Source organism: Mus musculus, chromosome 6 (assembly GCF_000001635.26).
Source record: "Mus musculus strain C57BL/6J chromosome 6, GRCm38.p6 C57BL/6J".
NCBI lineage: Eukaryota > Metazoa > Chordata > Mammalia > Rodentia > Muridae > Mus > Mus musculus.
Window position 1 is genome coordinate 76842867 of NC_000072.6, and position 15319 is coordinate 76858185.

Consider the following 15319-nt stretch of genomic DNA (forward strand, 5'->3'; position numbering starts at 1 on the left):
TGAGCTGAGACTCTTGCTGCCATCCCAAAGAGAAGGAAAAAGAGTATTTTGTAAAGTTAAAAGCAACTGGCACAAGTAGGCAGAAAGCTAGTGCTCCCCTCAGTCCCGCAAGTATCTCCTTTCTGATCTACTGCCCAGAATGTCTTTTTCAGCTTCCTTTACCTCATCTAGGCTGGAGCACTAATAAGTAAGATTTGAAAGCATGGCTGTGAAGCAGCAAAGCTCCCAGTGTGGTGGAATTTAATAATGTAACAATTCCTTTCTGGATAGGAAATAACTCTTAAAAGATGTCTTTTCATGTAATTCCAGGTTCTGATTGAGAGCCTCTCGCCATCTCCTGAATTTATATGTCGTCGTGTCTTCTCACAGGCTCTCTGGGCTTAGACTGTTCATGCTCTCCCAGCATGGCTGAGAAAGCACCTCACAGAAAGGGAAAGTGGCTAACTCAAACCTGAGGAGCAAGGATACTAAAGACAATGATTAACAAGGATAATGAACGAACGTCACTTACTTAATAGACCTTATTCCATAGTTAAGTTATTTAATTTCACTAGTCACATACTCAGCTAAGTATATTGTCTGTATTTGACTATAGTATTTAAAACAACCCAAAACACTATATTATTACCACAAATTACAGATGACGTGTTAGTTACCTTTCTCATTGCTACTACAAATCAGCTCACAATAAACCACCTTAACAGTAGCATCGTTGGCATTCTTTCATTGAAGCATGCAATTTCATTTTGTATTGCATTAATGAATGAAGGGTCAATGACCCATGCTCACTGGGTCATCTGTGATAACAGTCTGATAATCGAGGTCTCAGAGGAGCAGATTAAAAAGCAACTGATGTCTGGGGAAGAAAGCTAGATCTGAGGAATTTCACAGTCCCATGCCATTGTCATCATTTATCCTTCTACCAGTGCCTTGGTCTAGAAATCAGTTTGCATTGAGACAGACTCTATCTCAAAGGAAACTTCCTTGAATTTATGCCTGCATCTTAGTCACTGTTATTTGGCTATGAAAAGACACAAAGATCTAGGTAATTCTTACAAAAGAAAGCATCGAATTGGGGGCTTGCTTACAGTTTCAGAGGTTTAGTTTATTATGGTTATGGTGGCAATCATGCCGCCATCCAAAGTACTGGAGCAATAGCTGAGCACTATATCCTAATCCACAGGAAGAAACAAAGAAACAGGCAACACCTGGCCAAATGTGGGCTTTTAAAAAGACCAAAGCCCACCCCAGGTGGCACACATTTTCCAATAAGGCCACATTGCCTAATCCATCTAATCCGATCAAAGAGAGGACTCTCTAGTAACTGAGCATTCAAATATATGAGCTATTTTCTTTAAACCACCACAGCCTAGGTGTATCTTTCTCTTATCTTTCCTAAATGATTTCATTCTTCCTATATTCACCCTCAACAAAAATTTCCTCTTACTAAAAAGAAAAGTCGGGACTGAACATTAGGCTCATTGGGAAAGAGAACTTGTTCTCCAAACATGCTGACCTGAGTTTGAGTCCTCAGCACTGATGGTGAAAACAAGCACAACTGAGTGCCTGTCACACCGGCATTAGGGAAGGAGACGAGCAGCACAATACCAAGAAGAAGCTTTCCCTTGACTGAGAGGCCTTGTCACAAGAAAAAACCAAAAAAACAAAATAAACAAACACACTGCAGGAAGTGATAGAAGCTACGGGATGTCCTCTTGGCTCTGGTGTACATAACCAATCACTTCCATGAATACAACACCTGCACACACACTCATACATGCATACACACCAAATTTTTTCTGATACATCATCTCTAAATTTCACTCTATCCCTTCATTTACTCTTTTTTTTCAAATATGTATAAAGAAGCATAAAATGGTATTTAAATATTTTGAAGTAAAATTGGCAACTATTCCCAAACATAAAGATATGAATGTACATTCTATCAATATTTCTTTCTTTGAGATTGAAAAATAATTATTTATTCTTTCATAAAATACATCCTGGCTAGAGCTTCTACTCCCCTTCTACTCCCAGTCATCCCTCACCTTTTCTGTCTCCCAGGTCCACACTCCCCATTTACCCTCAAAAGGAGCAAGCCTCCTAGGGACAACAACAAAACATGGCACAACAAGATACAATAACCAGGCACAAACCCTGAAATCAAGGCTGGGTAAAGTGATCCAGTTTTGTAGAATGGCAGTACTTTGCAAATTTTAATTTCGTAACACAGGTATGCTACATAAAAATTTTATTATATGTGTGTGTGTGTGTGTGCATGTGTTTGTGCAGCAGTCTATGTGTGTGCACATGCATATGTGTGTGTTCATGTGTTTAAATGAACCTGTGTATATGTGTGTATGCACATGCACTGGCATGCATGTGAAAGTCAGAAAGCAACCTTGTTGTTGTTCCTCAATAACTACTCACTTTGCTCATAGAAACTGAATTTTTGACAGGCCTGGAACTCATTCCATGGATGAGTCTATTTCACTTGCCCTCATTGGCACCACACGCTTACACCTCCATAGTTATATTTTTATGAATTTTGGAAAACAAACACAGGTTGTTATACTTGAACAACAAGCATTCAGTCCTAGAAATATGTTAAAGACATGTAAGTGTAAGTTCTGCAGTGGTGATTAAGGGAAAGAATGGGGCACACTTATTGTGCAGACAATTGCACCATAGTAACACTGACTCAGAGAGATGAAGTCCTTTTGCTTGCCAACATGACATCCATGATCGAGTAGATGGATATTAGGTGTGTTGGAAATAACATTAAAGCATACAGCTGGTGGCAGTTATGAGGTGCCTCTAAGATGCGATAAGGAAGTGAGATGGACTTTTTCCTGAGAATTCAAACACAGTCCAAGTTATCATGCTCAGTGTGGATGGGAGGAAAATAAAATGGCTACAATTTGGAGAGGCAGACTCAGGGCAGGAACACACAGCACATTAGAAATTTTTCCTATGGTGATGCTCAGAGACACCTGTTCTATTCACCTAATGCTCATCTTCTTTATGAAAAAAATAAATAAGTTTGAAGGCAAAGCATCTTAAGTCTTGATATGTGCTTACAATATTCATGCTTTTACCAAGAATCTTGCCTATGCTGAATCCACCATGTTCCAGGTGAACCACTAATATCTGTTACTGGGATTTCAAACATTAGGGATTTATTCAAAGGAAGAAGAAAGATGGGTGTGTGTGTGTGTGAGAGAGAGAGAGAGAGAGAGAGAGAGAGAGATTGACAGAGAGAGACAGAGAGAGACAGAGAAACACAGAAAGTAGAGACACAGAAATGCAGAAACACAGAGAGGATTTTTCCTGATATGTAGTTACCAAGGAGAGTGAAAATTAATCAGAGACTTCTCTTCCCATGGTGGATGATTGGAAGAAGGGTTCCAGATCACCATGAATAGCTATAAGAAAATCAACACTAATTCGGAGTTAATTTGATCCCGGAAATGTCTGATGTGTGCCTTCTAAGAGACAAGGTTGACATATATTGGACAAGAAAGAGATTGGTGAATTTGGTTTTTAGGCAAACTCCAGGGTTTCATTTGCCTTGTGGTGTTGTGTTTCTTCTTTCTCCTTCAGAAGGCTAGATAAGGAAACAGACTTTGAGATGGATTTGCTATTATTGAAATCTCATCAAGATGAAAGTTGCAATCATACCCTCATCTGTGAAGAGCAGCTCACTGATCTGAGCCATCCTTGTTATTATACCTCCAGGGGGAAAAGCACTTCCCTGTCATACTTTCTTATAAGAGTTCTTCAATATTCTGAGCTTATAACAAAATACTAATTTAATTAACTATACATACATATGAAGCAGACTCAGAGAATGCTTGGGGTTTGGAAGACACATTTAAATTTTGAGCATGCCAACCTACTTGAAGAAGAAATTATTTGCAGTCACATAATATACTCAAGGTCTCTATCTCCCTCAACAACTATTTTATATGTGATACCAAATAACACTAAAATCAGAAACATTTCTCCTAATTAGACCAGTATTTCAGGTTATCCACTATGAATTTCAATTTTGGTGATTATTAATATCAAATTATCCCATTATAAAATAATTTCTACTTACTTTTCATGTTAGAAAAAATGTTTAGCAGATATTGCTGTGAGGAAGCAGATGATCGCATATTCATATTAACTGCTTACTAAATAGACCATTGGAGAATCTGGGGAAGGAATCACAGCTGATGGGAGATCAGAAAATGGAGTCAGTCTGATATGATGAAAAATCTTAGGGGCACAAGTCCCTTCCGCTCGACTCGAGACTCGAGCCCCGGGCTACCTTGCCAGCAGAGTCTTGCCCAACACCCGCAAGGGTCCACACGGGACTCCCCACGGGACCCTAAGACCTCTGGTGAGTGGATCACAGTGCCTGCCCCAATCCAATCGCGCGGAACTTGAGACTGCGGTACATAGGGAAGCAGGCTACCCGGGCCTGATCTGGGGCACAAGTCCCTTCCGCTCGACTCGAGACTCGAGCCCCGGGCTACCTTGCCAGCAGAGTCTTGCCCAACACCCGCAAGGGTCCACACGGGACTCCCCACGGGACCCTAAGACCTCTGGTGAGTGGATCACAGTGCCTGCCCCAATCCAATCGCGCGGAACTTGAGACTGCGGTACATAGGGAAGCAGGCTACCCGGGCCTGATCTGGGGCACAAGTCCCTTCCGCTCGACTCGAGACTCGAGCCCCGGGCTACCTTGCCAGCAGAGTCTTGCCCAACACCCGCAAGGGTCCACACGGGACTCCCCACGGGACCCTAAGACCTCTGGTGAGTGGATCACAGTGCCTGCCCCAATCCAATCACGCGGAACTTGAGACTGCGGTACATAGGGAAGCAGGCTACCCGGGCCTGATCTGGGGCACAAGTCCCTTCCGCTCGACTCGAGACTCGAGCCCCGGGCTACCTTGCCAGCAGAGTCTTGCCCAACACCCGCAAGGGCCCACACGGGACTCCCCACGGGACCCTAAGACCTCTGGTGAGTGGACCACAGTGCCTGCCCCAATCCAATCGCGCGGAACTTGAGACTGCGGTACATAGGGAAGCAGGCTACCCGGGCCTGATCTGGGGCACAAGTCCCTTCCGCTCGACTCGAGACTCGAGCCCCGGGCTACCTTGACAGCAGAGTCTTGCCCAACACCCGCAAGGGCCCACACGGGACTCCCCACGGGACCCTAAGACCTCTGGTGAGTGGAACACAGCGCCTACCCCAATCCAATCGCGTGGAACTTGAGACTGCGGTACATAGGGAAGCAGGCTACCCGGGCTTGATCTGGGGCACAAACCCCTTCCACTCCACTCGAGCCCCGGCTACCTTGCCAGCTGAGTCGCCTGACACCCGCAAGGGCCCACACAGGATTCCACACGTGATCCTAAGACCTCTAGTGAGTGGAACACAACTTCTGCCAGGAGTCTGGTACCTGCCTTGCAAGAAGAGAGCTTGCCTGCAGAGAATACTCTGCCCACTGAAACTAAGGAGAGTGCTACCCTCCAGGTCTGCTCATAGAGGCTAACAGAGTCACCTGAAGAACAAGCTCTTAACAGTGACAACTAAAACAGCTAGCTTCAGAGATTACCAGATGGCGAAAGGCAAACGTAAGAATCCTACTAACAGAAATCAAGACCACTCACCATCATCAGAACGCAGCACTCCCACCCCACCTAGTCCTGGGCACCCCAACACAACCGAAAATCTAGACCCAGATTTAAAAACATTTCTCATGATGATGATAGAGGACATCAAGAAGGACTTTCATAAGTCACTTAAAGATTTACAGGAGAGCACTGCTAAAGAGTTACAGGCTCTTAAAGAAAAGCAGGAAAACACAGCCAAACAGGTGATGGAAATGAACAAAACCATACTAGAACTAAAAGGGGAAGTAGACACAATAAAGAAAACCCAAAGCGAGGCAAAGCTGGAGATAGAAACCCTAGGAAAGAGATCTGGAACCATAGATGCGAGCATCAGCAACAGAATACAAGAAATGGAAGAGAGAATCTCAGGTGCAGAAGATTCCATAGAGAACATCGACACAACAGTCAAAGAAAATACAAAATGCAAAAGGATCCTAACTCAAAACATCCAGGTAATCCAGGACACAATGAGAAGACCAAACCTACGGATAATAGGAATTGATGAGAATGAAGATTTTCAACTTAAAGGGCCAGCTAATATCTTCAACAAAATAATAGAAGAAAACTTCCCAAACATAAAAAAAGAGATGCCCATGATCATACAAGAAGCATACAGAACTCCAAATAGACTGGACCAGAAAAGAAATTCCTCCCGACACATAATAATCAGAACAACAAATGCACTAAATAAAGATAGAATATTAAAAGCAGTAAGGGAGAAAGGTCAAGTAACATATAAAGGAAGGCCTATCAGAATTACACCAGACTTTTCACCAGAGACTATGAAAGCCAGAAGAGCCTGGACAGATGTTATACAGACACTAAGAGAACACAAATGCCAGCCCAGGCTACTATACCCGGCCAAACTCTCAATTACCATAGATGGAGAAACCAAAGTATTCCACGACAAAACCAAGTTCACACAATATCTTTCCACGAATCCAGCCCTTCAAAGGATAATAACAGAAAAGAAGCAATACAAGGACGGAAATCACGCCCTAGAACAACCAAGAAAGTAATCATTCAACAAACCAAAAAGAAGACAGCCACAAGAACAGAATGCCAACTCTAACAACAAAAATAAAAGGGAGCAACAATTACTTTTCCTTAATATCTCTTAATATCAATGGACTCAATTCCCCAATAAAAAGACATAGACTAACAGACTGGCTACACAAACAGGACCCAACATTCTGCTGCTTACAGGAAACCCATCTCAGGGAAAAAGACAGACACTACCTCAGAGTGAAAGGCTGGAAAACAATTTTCCAAGCAAATGGACTGAAGAAACAAGCTGGAGTAGCCATTTTAATATCGGATAAAATCGACTTCCAACCCAAAGTTATCAAAAAAGACAAGGAGGGACACTTCATACTCATCAAAGGTAAAATCCTCCAAGAGGAACTCTCAATTCTGAATATCTACGCTCCAAATGCAAGGGCAGCCACATTCATTAGAGACACTTTAGTAAAGCTCAAAGCATACATTGCACCTCACACAATAATAGTGGGAGACTTCAACACACCACTTTCTTCAAAGGACAGATCGTGGAAACAGAAACTAAACAGGGACACAGTGAAACTAACAGAAGTTATGAAACAAATGGACCTGACAGATATCTACAGAACATTTTATCCTAAAACAAAAGGATATACCTTCTTCTCAGCACCTCACGGGACCTTCTCCAAAATTGACCATATAATTGGTCACAAAACAGGCCTCAATAGATACAAAAATATTGAAATTGTCCCATGTATCCTATCAGACCACCATGGCCTAAGACTGATCTTCAATAACAACATAAATAATGGAAAGCCAACATTCACGTGGAAACTGAATAACACTCTTCTCAATGATACCTTGGTCAAGGAAGGAATAAAGAAAGAAATTAAAGACTTTTTAGAGTTTAATGAAAATGAAGCCACAACGTACCCAAACCTATGGGACACAATGAAAGCATTTCTAAGAGGGAAACTCATAGCGCTGAGTGCCTCCAAGAAGAAACGGGAGACAGCACATACTAGCAGCTTGACAACACATCTAAAAGCCCTAGAAAAAAAGGAAGCAAATTCACCCAAGAGGAGTAGATGGCAGGAAATAATCAAACTCAGGGGTGAAATCAACCAAGTGGAAACAAGAAGAACTATTCAAAGAATTAACCAAACGAGGAGTTGGTTCTTTGAGAAAATCAACAAGATAGATAAACCCTTAGCTAGACTCACTAAAGGGCACAGGGACAAAATCCTAATTAACAAAATCAGAAATGAAAAGGGAGACATAACAACAGATCCTGAAGAAATCCAAAACACCATCAGATCCTTCTACAAAAGGCTATACTCAACAAAACTGGAAAACCTGGACGAAATGGACAAATTTCTGGACAGATACCAGGTACCAAAGTTGAATCAGGATCAAGTTGACCATCTAAACAGTCCCATATCACCTAAAGAAATCGAAGCAGTTATTAATAGTCTCCCAACCAAAAAAAGCCCAGGACCAGATGGGTTTAGTGCAGAGTTCTATCAGACCTTCAAAGAAGATCTAATTCCAATTCTGCACAAACTATTTCACAAAATAGAAGTAGAAGGTACTCTACCCAACTCATTTTATGAAGCCACTATTACTCTGATACCTAAACCACAGAAAGATCCAACAAAGATAGAGAACTTCAGACCAATTTCTCTTATGAATATCGATGCAAAAATCCTCAATAAAATTCTCGCTAACCGAATCCAAGAACACATTAAAGCAATCATCCATCCTGACCAAGTAGGTTTTATTCCAGGGATGCAGGGATGGTTTAATATACGAAAATCCATCAATGTAATCCATTATATAAACAAACTCAAAGACAAAAACCACATGATCATCTCGTTAGATGCAGAAAAAGCATTTGACAAGATCCAACACCCATTCATGATAAAAGTTTTGGAAATATCAGGAATTCAAGGCCCATACCTAAACATGATAAAAGCAATCTACAGCAAACCAGTAGCCAACATCAAAGTAAATGGAGAGAAGCTGGAAGCAATCCCACTAAAATCAGGGACTAGACAAGGCTGCCCACTTTCTCCCTACCTTTTCAACATAGTACTTGAAGTATTAGCCAGAGCAATTCGACAACAAAAGGAGATCAAGGGGATACAAATTGGAAAAGAGGAAGTCAAAATATCACTTTTTGCAGATGATATGATAGTATATATAAGTGACCCTAAAAATTCTACCAGAGAACTCCTAAACCTGATAAACAGCTTCGGTGAAGTAGCTGGATATAAAATAAACTCAAACAAGTCAATGGCCTTTCTCTATACAAAGAATAAACAGGCTGAGAAAGAAATTAGGGAAACAACACCCTTCTCAATAGTCACAAATAATATAAAATATCTTGGCGTGACTCTAACTAAGGAGGTGAAAGATCTGTATGATAAAAACTTCAAATCTCTGAAGAAAGAAATTAAAGAAGATCTCAGAAGATGGAAAGATCTCCCATGCTCATGGATTGGCAGGATCAACATTGTAAAAATGGCTATCTTGCCAAAAGCAATCTACAGATTCAATGCAATCCCCATCAAAATTCCAACTCAATTCTTCAACGAATTGGAAGGAGCAATTTGCAAATTTGTCTGGAATAACAAAAAACCTAGGATAGCAAAAAGTCTTCTCAAGGATAAAAGAACTTCTGGTGGAATCACCATGCCAGACCTAAAGCTTTACTACAGAGCAATTGTGATAAAAACTGCATGGTACTGGTATAGAGACAGACAAGTAGACCAATGGAATAGAATTGAAGATCCAGAAATGAACCCACACACCTATGGTCACTTGATCTTCGACAAGGGAGCTAAAACCATCCAGTGGAAGAAAGACAGCATTTTCAACAATTGGTGCTGGCACAACTGGTTGTTATCATGTAGAAGAATGCGAATCGATCCATACTTATCTCCTTGTACTAAGGTCAAATCTAAGTGGATCAAGGAACTTCACATAAAACCAGAGACACTGAAACTTATAGAGGAGAAAGTGGGGAAAAGCCTTGAAGATATGGGCACAGGGGAAAAATTCCTGAACAGAACAGCAATGGCTTGTGCTGTAAGATCGAGAATCGACAAATGGGACCTAATGAAACTCCAAAGTTTCTGCAAGGCAAAAGACACCGTCAATAAGACAAAAAGACCACCAACAGATTGGGAAAGGATCTTTACCTATCCTAAATCAGATAGGGGACTAATATCCAACATATATAAAGAACTCAAGAAGGTGGACTTCAGAAAATCAAATAACCCCATTAAAAAATGGGGCTCAGAACTGAACAAAGAATTCTCACCTGAGGAATACCGAATGGCAGAGAAGCACTTGAAAAAATGTTCAACATCCTTAATCATCAGGGAAATGCAAATCAAAACAACCCTGAGATTCCACCTCACACCAGTCAGAATGGCTAAGATCAAAAATTCAGGTGACAGCAGATGCTGGCGAGGATGTGGAGAAAGAGGAACACTCCTCCATTGTTGGTGGGAGTGCAGGCTTGTACAACCACTCTGGAAATCAGTCTGGCGGTTCCTCAGAAAACTGGACATAGTACTACCGGAGGATCCAGCAATACCTCTCCTGGGCATATATCCAGAAGATGCCCCAACAGGTAAGAAGGACACATGCTCCACTATGTTCATAGCAGCCTTATTTATAATAGCCAGAAGCTGGAAAGAACCTAGATGCCCCTCAACAGAGGAATGGATACAGAAAATGTGGTACATCTACACAATGGAGTACTACTCAGCTATTAAAAAGAATGAATTTATGAAATTCCTAGCCAAATGGATGGACCTGGAGGGCATCATCCTGAGTGAGGTAACACATTCACAAAGAAACTCACACAATATGTATTCACTGATAAGTGGATATTAGCCCCAAACCTAGGATACCCAAGATATAAGATATAATTTGCTAAACACATGAAACTCAAGGAGAATGAAGACTGAAGTGTGGACACTATGCCCCTCCTTAGATTTGGGAACAAAACACCCATGGAAGGAGTTACAGAGACGGAGTTTGGAGCTGAGATGAAAGGATGGACCATGTAGAGACTGCCATAGCCAGGTATCCACCCCATAATCAGCATCCAAACGCTGACACCATTGCATACACTAGCAAGATTTTATTGAAAGGACGCAGATGTAGCTGTCTCTTGTGAGACTATGCCGGGGCCCAGCAAACACAGAAGTGGATGCTCACAGTCAGCTAATGGATGGATCATAGGGCTCCCAATGGAGGAGCTAGAGAAAGTAGCCAAGGAGCTAAAGGGATCTGCAACCCTATAGGTGGAACAACATTATGAGCTAACCAGTACCCCGGAGCTCTTGACTCTAGCTGCATATATATCAAAAGATGGCCTAGTCGGCCATCACTGGAAAGAGAGGCCCATTGGACTTGCAAACTTTATATGCCCCAGTACAGGGGAATACCAGGGCCAAAAAGGGGGAGTGGGCGGGCAGGGGAGTGGGGGTGGGTGGATATGGGGGACTTTTGGTATAGCATTGGAAATGTAAATGAGTTAAATACCTAATAAAAAATGGAAAAAAAAAAAAAAGAAAAATCTTAGAAGCATGATCCAAAAGATCCTAGTTGCAAGCTTTTGCACCCTGTGCTATAGGCAAGAGTCCTGTGACCACATACCTTCAACAGGACTTCCCTTAAAAGCATGGCCTTGATTTTTATGAATTGTATTTGCATGTCTTTTATTTGTATGGCCCCTATTGGTATGGCCCATGAATTGTGTACCTTCTATTTGTATGGCAGAAATGCACAACTTGAAATTACACACACAGAGGCTCACACTAACCTCTCAGAATTGCACCAGCAAATCTGTAATCAACTTTTTCACTTATTGAGTCTGTCTTGGCCATGTAGGGGACAAAATGACATGGTTCCCTTCACAACTCCTTTGGAATACAGCCAGCAAAGTGTGGGTCTCCATCAGTTTCAATTGTTGTTTTGGCCATAAAGCTGTATTGAACAAGAAAGTATATCTTGAACAAGATATATATATATATATATATATATATATATATATATAATTTCATGTCTTTCCTTTGGGAGCTATCTGTTGCCAAGGTTACTGGGGAATGTCCTTTCTGCCAAGGTTAATGACTCCATGATAATCAGAGATAGCACAAGTCCAGGAGTCAAGCGTGTGTCTAATGTCTCAGCAAAATGGTAAACAATGAGACATTCAGGACAGTCTGTAAGGCTGTGAGAAAGAACTCCAAAAACAGGAGTTGTGAAATATAAGGATGCAATCTACATTGTATAAGGAGATTCACAGCTCTAAATGAACAGAGGCAGCTGCACTATGAGCCAGCTTGTCAGAAAGAGACTAAGGATGGAGATAAAGAGATTTGGGGCGTGGTGAACACAGGGCAAGATCCTACCCAGTGAAATTTGCAAAGGCATATTTCTGAATTCATTCACAATGTTTAAAAAAAAGGGGGAGGGGGAATGGGTACTTGCTGTATTATAGGAGCCAACAGACTAAAAGTCTTGTAATGCTGATTCATGGGATAATCAAAAGGGAACCTGAGGTAATGACTGAATTGATATGTAAATGAAAATTGGGCTTTTGGTTTGCAAGAGATGAACTACTTGGGGAGATTTTAGAATTGCAAAAATGCTGTCTTGAGCGGAGAAATTTCTGGAGATCTCCAGACAGAGCTAATGAGAAAGAAAGAGAGAGGGGGGAGGGAGAAAGAGAGAGGGAGGAAGAGAGAGAGAGAGAGAGTGCAAATCTAGAAAGCTCTCTCAAGCATCAAGCAGAACATAGGCCATCAGCTTGTAACTCATGATTGGACTTTAAGTTGTTTATTTTGACACTTCCAGATACCACCTCAGTACCTGTCTTCAAGCTGAGCCTGGTTCTTGGCATCTTATCTTATTTTCTTTTTAAGATTTCTTTATTTTTATATATGTGAATACACTGTCACTGTCTTCAGGCACACCAGAAGAGGGCATCAGATGCTATTACAGATGGTTGTGAGCCACCATGTGATCCTTTACTCTCATCACTTTCCAGCCGTTTGCCCTTTTGTAAAATGCTCAGGAAACTGTTGTTTTTCATATTATGGTGTAAAGATTAAATGAGGTTACCACCCACCACACCCTTCCTCGTACCTGTAGTGCTTGCTGGCCCAATACACTACAAAACTCACAGTATTTCTGTGCTATGCTCTATCTTTAATGTTTTTGATAAAAATATATTTGTGGAAAAGTTGAATTATATTTTAAAGAAAAATAGAAGTGCCCATAATCCCAGTACCTTGACAAAAACATGATTATTATTTGGGATCTTTACATAAAGTCATTTTTCCTTTTGACATATAGGTTGCACGGTTGCAAATAAAGTGTGTATCCAACCTTACGTCCCCAAGAAAGAGCTTCATTATGAATGGTGAATTGGCCATATCTTGGATGAATGTCAGTAATAATTAAGAGCTACACTCATTCAGTGAGGGTCATTGACGTTGGCTTGAACCACCCAGAAACAGGAAGAGCTGGTCTACAAAGAAGAGTAAAGGGGGGAAATTCACAAATATTAGTGTAACAGAAGTTTCAACCAAGAGCAACTTCAATACAGTCTTTTAGGACACTCTTTCTTTCTCCAGTTTATTGTGCCATCACACAAACACCTGGGAATGTTTTAGAAATAGAAAATCTGACTCCTTTTTTTTTTTTAAGTTTGGAATTAACCCTTTTCTCTTAAGATGTGCTCCCGTGATATAAACATTGTTGATTTGAAGATCACAATTTAAATACCAGCAATCTGAGGGAAAATAAAACTCGTTCACCTGCTCCCTCCTTTCTGCCCCATTCCTCCTTTCTCATTCCCTCCTGTGTTTCTCCCCATCTCCCTTTCCCAATTTTCTTACCTTCCTACTGGTTGTTGTGATTGCTGTCTTCATCTTAAAATTCTAAGGATGAAGTGCATAGTCCATTTAGTAGGTATATCATTTTAGTATGACCATGAAAGTAGAGAAACATGTTCATCATTAAACTTCTAGTATATTAAATTGTCTTTCCATAGCCTTGCACTGTGATAGGTGAGTAGTGACTTGACCATACCTTTTTACAGAGAAAAGCTTTTATTAAAATTTTATGAATAAGTCTATTCTACTGGATCTCTAAGTCTCTCCCTCAATTGCATTGGCCCAGTTTGCCATGAATATAGTGGCTAAGCAGGCAGGACAGATAATACTGACTGTTCATTTGAATTTTTATAGTCTGTAGACACCTCTATTTTTTTTTTTGCAAGCTCTCCATTTTATACAATATATTCTTTTTATAACAATATATTCTTAAAGGTTATGCATTACACACAAGAAAAACATATATAATAGTCCATTCAAGAAAAGACATAGGACAAAAACAAATCTTCAGTGTTCTATTGGAGAGTACATCAGAGATAATGTCAAAAGATGTTTTGCCTCCTAAATTATTTGTCTCTTCCTTTCACTGATCAGCAAACTCCACAGAATTTCAATGGTTGGCCTCTCATTACACTAGCAGTGCCTGGACATTGACAGCCCAGCTCACCTTATAAGAACAAAACAGCAGGATGCTATGCACAAGGTACGTTTCCAATCATTTTGCCCATGTGAATCTGCCCAGCCAGTTGAAGATATTTCTTGTGGTATAGTTTCATTTATTAATACATTTTTACCTAAGAATGTCAGAATTTCCCAGTTTTCTTTTACATGAATATTTCCAGAGAGAATGAAGCCATGAGATATTTTCACAGCTTGTCATTATACCAAAAAAGAAAAAAAAAGGTAGTGACTAACTATAATAATTTCTGGCCCAGAACTCAAGCCTATAATAATATATTTTCTTTTAATTTATTTTAACATATTGATGCAATGACTTGCATAGCCTTAAACTTAATTCTTTAAAATCCATTAACAGTATGATGCTCCATCTTTGTAAATGTGCATAAAGAAATCATTGAAATTATGAACACAAAAACCTATAATGTACTGAGAAGTTTTTGTATATGAAAGAAGTTGGAGAATGAAGAGATTACTTGGTAGGCTAAATGATTGGAAATTGGAAACCCAGAACTCACATAAAACCAGGTTGGTGTATTAGTTGCCTATAATCTCAGTACTCTGGAGGCAGAGATGGAGCACCTTTTGAATCAATTGGAAGACTCTGACTTGGCAAACTAGAGAGAAATGAGGAAAAAACCCAAAGTCAAATTCAGGTTTGCATGTGCTCACATACATACAAAGGTACCACACATATATGCAAAACATTTTAAGATATAAGTCTGCTTGTATATGATTTTACACACACACACACATACAAAGAGACAAATTTTAAAGGTAGAATATTAAAAGCTATTCATAAGTATATTCAAAAAGATTTTTCTCTACTTTCAAGTACAGTGGAGATAAACTATACATATCCTGCAGACCCTGCCCTGACCTGTGATTTTCTATATTGTACTTAGTGTTCAGTTCTACTTCTGTGATGGCTTTCTGTCCAATGATCTCACTCAATCAAGGTTCAACTAATCCCTTGGTTTTGGTCAAGCAAAAGTGTTTCAATAAAGCTCTCTCTCTCTCTCTCTCTCTCTCTCTCTCTCTTTCTCTTTCTCACTCCC